This window comes from Amia ocellicauda (assembly GCF_036373705.1).
Source record: "Amia ocellicauda isolate fAmiCal2 chromosome 11 unlocalized genomic scaffold, fAmiCal2.hap1 SUPER_11_unloc_6, whole genome shotgun sequence".
NCBI classification, from domain to species: domain Eukaryota; kingdom Metazoa; phylum Chordata; class Actinopteri; order Amiiformes; family Amiidae; genus Amia; species Amia ocellicauda.
The window spans coordinates 52,147-62,833 of NW_027102664.1; the positions used below are offsets into that span (position 1 = coordinate 52,147).

The 10,687-nt window shown below is 44.8% G+C and overlaps 2 non-coding genes across 2 annotated transcripts; both read left to right on the forward strand.

The window, feature by feature from the left end:
* Positions 1–6,839: 6,839 nt before the first annotated feature.
* Positions 6,840–6,912, forward strand: trnav-aac (transfer RNA valine (anticodon AAC)). Its single transcript has one exon. It is a non-coding gene; the product is annotated as a tRNA-Val (tRNA).
* Positions 6,913–10,260: 3,348 nt separating this feature from the next.
* Positions 10,261–10,333, forward strand: trnav-cac (transfer RNA valine (anticodon CAC)). Its single transcript has one exon. It is a non-coding gene; the product is annotated as a tRNA-Val (tRNA).
* The last annotated feature ends 354 nt before the right edge of the window (positions 10,334–10,687 follow it).

Here is a 10,687-nt window from a genome sequence, read left to right on the forward strand (position 1 = left end):
CGGATGATTTGAGAAACATGCCGGCCAGAAGCAAAAGAAATGCAGAATATATCCTGCACAAAATGGTTCAGAAACCGCGGGTAACGGCTTGGAATGAACAGGGTGAATTTGTTTGTTTAAAGGACAACTGATCAAAGGTTCACACATGTTTGATTTGTTGAAGAGTGTCACTAGCACTAATAAGGTACCCGATAGTCGCCGACCTGTAGGCTGGAATGCTTTCCTACAGGCGATGGCCTGTCTGAACATGCCCCAATCAACAGTTCCTAACCAGGAAACGCGACAAAAAATCCGTCTGTGTAAAGAGGTGGAGCCTGATCTGACTCCGATATCTCATTACTCTGACCGTGCTGAGCGACCATCCTCAGGATCTATCCATCGTTGGGAAGCTTATTAATCTCATGTTTTTATTTGTCTCCCCTGTAAATAATGACCCGACAAACAATTTTTTTTTTTTTCAAATGTTGTTCATTTATTTATACCATAAACCCTGCTTTGTATAAGAATTGTGTTGAATAAAAACAAAACTAATGATTCAAAGGCTGTTTTCATTATTTTTTCACCTTAACACGCATGACATCTTTTAAAATCCTCACAAGAACACCCCATCTGTATACATGGCTGGCTAGGGTCGTAAGTCATTGTGTTATAAGGGGGGGTCCACAGTGTCCTGACAAACTCTGCCACTTTTTTATCATTTTGGCCTAAATCCTCACTGTACAAGGCCATAATATCGGGGTATGACCTTCCTTTAGATCTATGATATAAGAAAAACACACAGTGTTGACCACAAGTGAAGGTCTGAAGACTTTGTACTTGACGACCGCTGTAAATGGTTTCTTGACAGTTGTTGAGCAGAAAGTTATTGATCTTCCGAGGGAAAGGTCTGAAATCCGGGGGGTTTGCATAGGAATCAAAAAATTCTCCACGGTGGTCCTCCCTTAGATAAATAGCCAGCCAATGTTCTCCGGGCATATTTTTAGGGTGTGTGTTGATTATGTACATTGCAGGTAAATTCTTGATCTTAAATTTAGGCAGCTGATCGCAGGCGTAGACTCCTTGAAACAGTTTCCGTGAGCCGGCCAGGGCATTCATGTTGTGGTTGAACTCTCTGGTGTTCATTTTAATAATAATCATACGGAACGTTTCTCCTCCGATTCACCTCAATAATGTTGTCAAACACAGCATACACGACCATATTTACAGTGCGTGGTAGAGGCTGCTTGAAACGCATCTCCAAACGCATATTGCCCGTCTTCATCAGTGAAAAATGTTGTCCACACTCTTCGTCAGGGGTCAGGTTGAAACCGTACAGGGTGTAACCGCTGCAGTATTCCCGGCGATCGATCAGCAGAGTTTGATCCTTGAGATGGCGACCCGTAGCCAGTACTAGACTGTCATATTCACGAACCGCATTGCCGTTTTCAAAGTCAGGTTGAAAAGGTCTGGATGGAACCTGCACACCATCGACGTACAACGCTATAAATTCCGCGTTATGTTTAAAGTTAAAGGGGTTCTTGTTGTAAACCCCGGTAAATGCATCATTATCCACGAGACCTATAATAACCTGTTTTGGGAGCTGTCCTAGAAACAGATTTTCCTGGTTCATCACCCGTGTCCCTGCGGGGATACTGTGGACTTTCATATAGACTCTTTCGATCGGGTACTCGGCGTTTGCCGTCATTAACGCCTGCGCGTGTCCTAGTTTAACCGCCGGGGAGACGGACACTTTTTTCACAAACAGCGAGGCCGATAATATGGTCAGTTTATATTTTTCCGTATCAGGGGTCATCAGACAAAAAGCATTTTTACTACGGATCATTTTAATTTTAATGTCTACCCCGTTGAGCATGAGTTTTTCTTGGAAAAATATGTCTGCATGGATATGCCCCATTAGCTCAAAGGTCCTCCCTTCTGTTGAAGAGGCCGTTCTTTTTTGCAAACCCTTATTGAGTCCCTCTGGATCCTTGTCGTCCATAGCTTCCGAGATGTCTTTGAAGAAAAGGCCGGGGCTGAACTGTTTGCTTAGGGTCTCCTCACTATAATTAAGTTTACACTCCATCATGGCTCTATAGGGGTAAGTATTGCTGCTTTGACTAATGAGCCGATCTCTTAGGGTCACATCCACCTGTGAAAACATGGTGGCCACCGGGTAATTGATGACCCCAGCGATGGCCGTATTCTCGATTGCATCGCCATCCTAATCAGTCACTTTACAGTTCATTAAAATAAATGTGTTATTCAAATCAATATAATCCTCGCCATTGCCAGCTATAAAAAACTCCAGAGGGGCCGTGTTTGAAATTGCAGATAGAGGGGGAATCTCTACATATATGATCTTATCTATACTCGTTTGAGTGTATGGAACTGTAAACAGATCCAGTTCTGATTTGACGCATACTTCCGATAGACTGTGGAAAAAAGACATGTTTAAAAGATGTATCCTGAGGCTCTATTTTTCTTTCTTTGAGACTTTCTTTTTGCAGGTTTTTTCTTGTGCTGCTTCCTTCTCCGAGTGTTTCCACGATATGTTGGAGAATGAGAGATTCTTCGTTTTTTGTTAGCCACGGATCTTCGTCGCCCTGGTGGACACATGCTGTTTCTTCTTTTACCCCCCCTCCTCGCCATTACCATGAGACCCGAACCCTCCTGATGCTCATGGCTAGCTGCCCGGTTCATAACATTGGTGAACACGTCACTAACAATATTTTTAGCCGCTGATTTCAAGTGGGGTCTGGCTATAGCAAAGCCTCTCTTAAGCAGGGGTACGGCCATTCTAAAGAGACCATGAAAGAGTCCTCCTAGACCGGCGCCATACATTGTGGGGGCTCCTACAAAACCGGGCAAGCCGTTCCATCTTGCATCTTGTAATAATCCACATAGGCGCTAGGATCTACATAACCCCTCGAGGTAGCCATTTTAATAATGTACACACTGTTTCAGGGGTCGAAAATGTAGTTTGACATTAACTTTACCGAAGCGGAAGGGTACGTTGATATTCTGATCCGATTTTACTTCGATCGTGATGTTGTCAAAGTGGGTCTTTGAGACTGGTACGTAGTGTGGCTTGTCATAAGTAATTGTGACCATGTCATTGCTTTTACCTTTAATAAGTACATTTCTCAAAAGGGGGACATAACTATCCCAGACCCTCTGGTGGGTTATGATATCCGTATACACATAAAGAGTGTAAAAGCCGCCACACCACTTCTGAGAACCTGCTCTCTGTGTCCGAATAGAACCCTAATATACGCCCCAGTTGGCCGCTGGTTTGAATGCTAATACCTGGTTTTGACACCTTGTACACTCTGTTTTTAATAGGGTTGTAATATAGCTTGATGTTGGGGGTGCCTTCTGAGAACTGTTTATGCATCTCATCTAATATTTTATCCACATTGTCATAATAACCTCCTTGTATCGTGAATGTCCATTGACTCTTTTTAACATCATCAAAAATGGCGAAAGTGGCATCCTTATCTTGTAAAACAGCCCAAGTGTAAGGATACTGTATTTCCGCCAACCCCACTTCCCACGACCCCCTTAGATCTATAGATTTTCCAAATTCCAAATATTTCATTTTTAGGGTATATATCGAGAGAGGCGTTACTGGGTAGAGTCACGTAGAAGCCTCCTGATTCGATCTTGAGTATCGAAAGTAATGCCCCCAACACACCCGCGGGCATGTTGTTATAAGGATTGAATATCGCAAACCTGTTGTTCCGGGACCCAACTATTGAACTTTTCAGGCCATCCAAGCCATTTCATCAACACATATTTTTTCCGGTTCTGGGTTTTTTCAGCTAATATCTTTTCAACTCTGTATACACTGTCTTTACCCACAATAATTTTTTGTAACTCGGCTTCGTAAAACGTTCCTTCTATATTCTCCCCGTCATAGTCTTTTAACCGGTACACGGGGGGGTCTCTAGCCAACTGTTTGGTAACTGTAAAAGTACTCCTTAGCTTTGAAACGCGAACCACATCACAGATGTTGAACTTATAAGTAGTTTTTCCCTTCTTAATAAATGGTCCGTATAATTTTTTATAGACCTTAAAAGAATTACTTTGATCCACATCTATAGGCTTCATTTTAATACTGGTGTGATACCCTTGGTTGTAAGTATCGATAAAATCCTGAACTTTATCAAAATACTTGAACGTGTTGACCGCTGTAAAATATCTCCACATTTTGGTCTTTATGGTGCGGTTAAACCTCTCCACTACCGATGCCTTAAGCTCATTACCGGTGGTGAAATGATGTATTTTGTGTCTCTTCAGTAGATTCTGAAATTCTCTGTTGAGAAACTCTTTTCCTTTATCAGTCTGCAGTTTTTTAGGACATCGACCCTGGGACAATATATCCTCAAAGGCCCTTGTCACCGCCCGACCTGTTTTATTATGTAGAATGCGAGCCCAGGCATATTTTGATAACACATCGATACACATCAACATCAATTTGTGACCATTGTTATGTTTTGATAAATTTGACATATCGACTAGATCCATTTGCCATTGTGAGTCTATGTCAGTTGCATATACGCGGTTTCTTTTAAAGTTAATCCTGAGAGGTTTATGTAAGGTATAGGCGTCTTGTTCCCGTAACCATTCTGAAACAACCACATCATTAACCTTCACTCCGGCCTCAGCGAGTCCTCTTTGAAAACCCTTCTTACCCGCCAAACCCCCAATCTTGGCTGGGTTGTAGTATAGTTCCTGCATTTGGGGAGCTTGCCGAGTCATTCTGTCAAATAACCACACAGACCCACACTATGCGCAAAGTTTTTATACAAGGTTTTTTATTCAACTTCAGGAGAGCAGATACCCCTTTTTAGACATTTGAGAAAAGTATAACATACACAACAATTTTTTCTACGGTCCAGACAAAAAGAAATCAGATGATTGGTTACTTGATCTATATCAACAAATATACCTGTTTCTTTATCTTGTAGGCACACACCTCAGTTACATATGTAAATAAAACAACAATATGACCTATTTTAAAAGTAAACAGAGGTGTATTAAACATGCTCAGTAAAAGGTCATACAGATGTTGATGAAATGGCCTAATATCATTCTTGGCCCCCTTGAGCGCTTCATCCCAGTGTTCGTACCCCCCGGTCTTTGTTACAGCAGCCATTAACTTTTCCAGGTTTGAAAGTTGATCCTCATCGATGGTTAAATCTGTAGAGAAAAGGCTCGCGTTGGCTACTTTTCTGTCAAGCACATGGTGTAATAGCGCTCTCAGGTTAGCTGCAGAGTGTTGATGACAGAACCAGTTGCAGAAGCAGTCCAGGGTCTGAGGTCTTGGAGAGTAACCGCAGTCAAAGGGTTCCAGAGTGTATACAAAATCTGGGGAATAGAACCAGGGGTGATCCCGGGTTTGAAGAGGCCTGTAGAGCCTGTCGACGTCCGCAGCTTTCAGGTAAGACATTCTCTTTAATTTTCAACCATGATTGAATTGTTGCGCCTTTTATCCTATCTCTTCACTACGTCACGACACACCGCCCTCTTAGAAGAGAGTAGCCCCTGAGCCGTCAGACCCCCCTCCAAAACCCCACACGTCGTCTGTTTTATGATCGTCGTCGTCATTCAAGGGGGATATATAATCCATAATCCAGCATATTCTCCTTCTAACCAAATCCAGTTGCGAACATTTGGTCAAGATGTCAAAACCATCATTTATACAGTTTATGACCTCTTTCAAGAACGGCCAGTCCACGGCGTCAAACATAATTTCAGTAACCTGTTTTTCTGGATCCTCCACACCCCCTTCAATAGGGTTTGTAATCAGGGTACTGCTAAACAAAACCTTACGATCTGTAGTTAGAGATAGACTCTTCACCACTCTACCGTAGTTCTGCAAGCTTTCCCATTCACACCTTTCAAAACCCTGAGTCGGAGACTCCATTTCGCATTCTCTTGGACCCTCTTGCAAGCCTTCTAGAGTCTTATCCACAAGCCCCAGATCTCTCCAGGCCATCACCTTCAACCAGTCCTCATAAGAGTATTCAATTACCGTCTCAAAAGGTTCCAACGTACCCTCCTTCTCTCCCAAAGCAAAAAGCTCCACTCCAACATAGCTGGGATCCCTTTTAAAGCGGTAACCCCGTCGAGCCCCCCAGAACAACACCCAGGAGCGTTCAATCTTCAAATTGGTGAGTACAGGAACCCTTGCCCGGGATTGTTTCTTGCGGGGTTTCATGTTGATGTCGCTGGACATGTTGAAGAAGCGGGATGTTTCTGATGCTGAGAATTAAAGAGGTATTGCCTAAAAGCAGCGCGGGTTCTTAAATAGAGAGGAGAGTTTCGGGGCGTTGCCTTCAGAGGGGTGGGGGTATTTATGGGTGGCCTTGATGTTCAGGGTTTTATGGGTGTACACTTTCTGACGGATATGACGTAGGAATAATTAAGGAAATAACTCTACCTAAAATCACGCCCCCCAATTATGACGTAGGAATATTAATAAGCTTAGGGCATACGTCATAACAAAATAGGCCGCGCCCAAAAAACCCTACTATCTACTCTTATGTAGTTGAAGGCGCAGTATAGCTCTGATAGTCTGGTGGTGACGGAAGACCACCAGCCGTTTGAACAAGCCATTCAGCATCACCTTGTTGGGCTAAGTGCAGGCACTGTCAGAGCGCAGGGCGTCCTGCCTTTGAAAGAGTTTCCGAAGTGTCCTGATGTGCCCTTTAGCAATGCCAAACAGGTCTGTGAAAATGGCATCCTTTCGCGGCACTTCAGACGCCATCTCACAGTCTAGCCGACCTGAAATGCCTGAGCCCGTTTTACCAGCAGGCTTCAACGGTAACCGTTTGAAGCAAGACGCGGCGGTGTCAGTTTCCGTAGTGTAGCGGTTATCACGTTCGCCTAACACGCGAAAGGTCCCCGGTTCGAAACCGGGCGGAAACAGCCTGCTGTGGGCCGGCCCTTTTCGTCCTGTTTGCCCTCGTGGTTCCCCGGAGGCGGTGGGTAGCTTTTCTTCATTGGAGTGCCCGAAATCGGTGCTCTCAGAGCGTCCGTCCGTCGACAGGTTGAAATTGTAAACGCTGGTGTAGCCACTTTTAATTAAAATCTGATGATGATGATGATGATGATGTTGTTGTTGTTGTTCTTGTTGTCATCGTGGTCGCCGTCATTATTATTGTTAAAGTAAAGCAGTAGTTAGATTTGTTGCTACCGTAAGGTGTAGAAGGCACAATAGCTCTGTGATTGTCTGATGGTGGCACAAGACGAGCAGCAGCTGTTTGAACAAGCCATTGAGCATCACCTTGTTGGGGTAAGTGTAAGTCTTGTCATAGCTCAGGGCATTCTTCCTTTAAAAGAGTTTCCAAAGTGTCCTGATGTGCCCTTGAGCAATGCAATATAGGTCAGTGAAAATAGAAACCTTTATCTCACAGGCAGGCCCACGGGAAACGCCTGTGCGCGTTTTACCAGCCTGCTTCGATGGGAGCCAATCGAAACCCCAGGACAGGTTGGTTTCTGTAGTGTAGTGGCTATCATGTTCGCCTCACACGCGAGAAGTCCCTGGTTCGAAACTGGGCGGAAACAACCCGCAGTGCACGCGTGCCAGTGCCGTGTTACCCGTCCTCATCTCTCTGCCCCATGGCCGGCCGTCGTTTTCTCTTCCTCGGAGTGGCAAGAAATCCTGACCTTGAGAACAAATGATCGCAGAAGGGTAGCTTTGCGAGGCGCTGGAACTGACACTTTTAAAATCGATACATGTCGTTGCTGTTGCAATACGACCGTAGCAGGATCGGTGACATTGCTGTTACTCTTATGTAGTTGAAGGCGCAAAATAGCTCTGATAGTCTGGTGGTGACGGAAGACCACCAGCCGTTTGAACAAGCCATTCAGCATCACCTTGTTGGGCTAAGTGCAGGCACTGTCTGATCGCAGGGCGTCCTGCCTTTGAAAGAGTTTCCGAAGTATCCCGAAATCGGTGCACTCAGAGCGTCCGTCCGTCGACAGGTTGAAATTGTAAACGCTGGTGTAGCCACTTTTAATTAAAATCTGATGATGATGATGATGATGTTGTTGTTGTTCTTGTTGATGTTGTTGTTGTTGTTGTTGTTCTTGTTGTCGTCGTAGTCGCCGTCATTATTAATGTTAAAGTAAAGCAGTAGTTAGATTTGTTGCTACCGTAAGGTGCAGAAGGCACAATAGCTCTGTGATTGTCTGATGGTGGCACAAGACGAGCAGCAGCTGTTTGAACAAGCCATTGAGCATCACCTTGTTGGGGTAAGTGTAAGTCTTGTCATTGCTCAGGGCGTTCTTCCTTTGAAAGAGTTTCCAAAGTGTCCTGATGTGCCCTTGAGCAATGCAAAATAGGTCAGTGAAAATAGAAACCTTTATCTCACAGGCTGGCCCACGGGAAACGCCTGTGTGCGTTTTACCAGCCGGCTTCGATAGGAGTTATTCGAAACACCAGGACGGGTTGGTTTCCGTAGTGTAGTGGCTATCACGTTCGCCTAACGCACGAAAGGTCCCCGGTTTGAAACCGGGCGGAAAGAGCCTGCTGTGGGCCGGCCCTTTTCGTCCTGCTTGCCCTCGTGGTTCCCCAGAGGCAGTAGGTGGCTTTTCTTCATTGGAGTTCCCGAAATTGTTGGACTCAGAGCGTCCGTCCGTCGACAGGTTGAAATTGTAAACGCTGGTGTAGCCACTTTTAATTAAAATCTGATGATGATGTTATTGTTCTTGTTGTTGTTGTTGTTGTTCTTGTTTTTCTTTTTGTCGTCGTGGTCGCCGTCATTATTATTGTTAAAGTAAAGCTACCGTAAGGTGTAGAAGGCACAATAGCTCTGTGATTGTCTGATGGTGGCACAAGACGAGCAGCAGCTGTTTGAACAAGCCATTGAGCATCACCTTGTTGGGGTAAGTGTAAGTCTTGTCATAGCTCAGGGCGTTCTTCCTTTGAAAGAGTTTCCAAAGTGTCCTGATGTGTCCTTGAGCAATGCAAAATAGGTCAGTGAAAATACACTCACCTAAAGGATTATTAGGAACACCATACTAATACTATGTTTGACACCCTTTCGCCTTCAGAACTGACTTAATTCTACGTGGCATTGATTCAACAAGGTGCTGAAAGCATTCTTTAGAAATGTTGGCCCATATTGATAGGATAGCATCTTGCAGTTGATGGAGATTTGTGGGATGCACATCCAGGGCACGAAGCTCCCGTTCCACCACATCCCAAAGATGCTCTATTGGGTTGAGATCTGGTGACTGTGGGGGCCAGTTTAGTACAGTGAACTCATTGTCATGTTCAAGAAACCAATTTGAAATGATTCAACCTTTGTGACATGGTGCATTATCCTGCTGGAAGTAGCCATCAGAGGATGGGTACATGGTGGTCATAAAGGGATGGACATGGTCAGAAACAATGCTCAGGTAGGCCGTGGCATTTAAACGATGCCCAATTGGCACTAAGGAGCCTAAAGTGTGCCAAGAAAACATCCCCCACACCATTACACCACCACCACCAGCCTGCACAGTGGTAACAAGGCATGATGGATCCATGTTCTCATTCTGTTTACGTCAAATTCTGACTCTACCATCTGAATGTCTCAACAGAAATCGAGACTCATCAGACCAGGCAACAACTGTCCAATTTTGGTGAGTTTGTGCAAATTGTAGCCTCTTTTTCCTATTTGTAGTGGAGATGAGTGGTACCCGGTGGGGTCTTCTGCTGTTGTAGCCCATCCGCCTCAAGGTTGTACGTGTTGTGGCTTCACAAATGCTTTGCTGCATACCTCGGTTGTAACGAGTGGTTATTTCAGTCAAAGTTGCTCTTCTATCAGCTTGAATCAGTCGGCCCATTCTCCTCTGACCTCTAGCATCAACAAGGCATTTTCGCCCACAGGACTGCCGCATACTGGATGTTTTTCCCTTTTCACACCATTCTTTGTAAACCCTAGAAATGGTTGTGCGTGAAAATCCCAGTAACTGAGCAGATTGTGAAATACTCAGACCAGCCCGTCTGGCACCAACAACCATGCCACGCTCAAAATTGCTTAAATCACCTTTCTTTCCCATTCAGACTTTCAGTTTGGAGTTCAGGAGATTGTCTTGACCAGGACCACACCCCTAAATGCATTGAAGCAACTGCCATATGATTGGTTGGTTATTGAACAGGTGTTCCTAATAATCCTTTAGGTGAGTGTAGAAACCTTTATCTCACAGGCTGGCCCACGGGAAACGCCTGTGCGCGTTTTACCAGCCGGCTTCGATGGGAGCCATTCGAAACACCAGGACAGGTCGGTTTCCGTAGTGTAGTGGCTATCACGTTCGCCTCACACGCGAAAGGTCCCTGGTTCGAAACCGGGCGGAAACAACCCGCGGTGCATGCGTGCTAGTGCACACAGTGCTGACCACAAGTGAAGGTCTGAAGACTTTGTACTTGACGACCGCTGTAAATGGTTTCTTGACAGTTGTTGAGCAGAAAGTTATTGATCTTCCGAGGGAAAGGTCTGAAATCCGGGGGGTTTGCATAGGAATCAAAAAATTCACCACGGTGGTCCTCCCTTAGATAAATAGCCAGCCAATGTTCTCCGGGCATATTTTTAGGGTGTGTGTTGATTATGTACATTGCAGGTAAATTCTTGATCTTAAATTTAGGCAGCTGATCGCAGGCGTAGACTCCTTGAAACAGTTTCCGTGAGCCGGCCAGGGCATTCATGATGTGGTT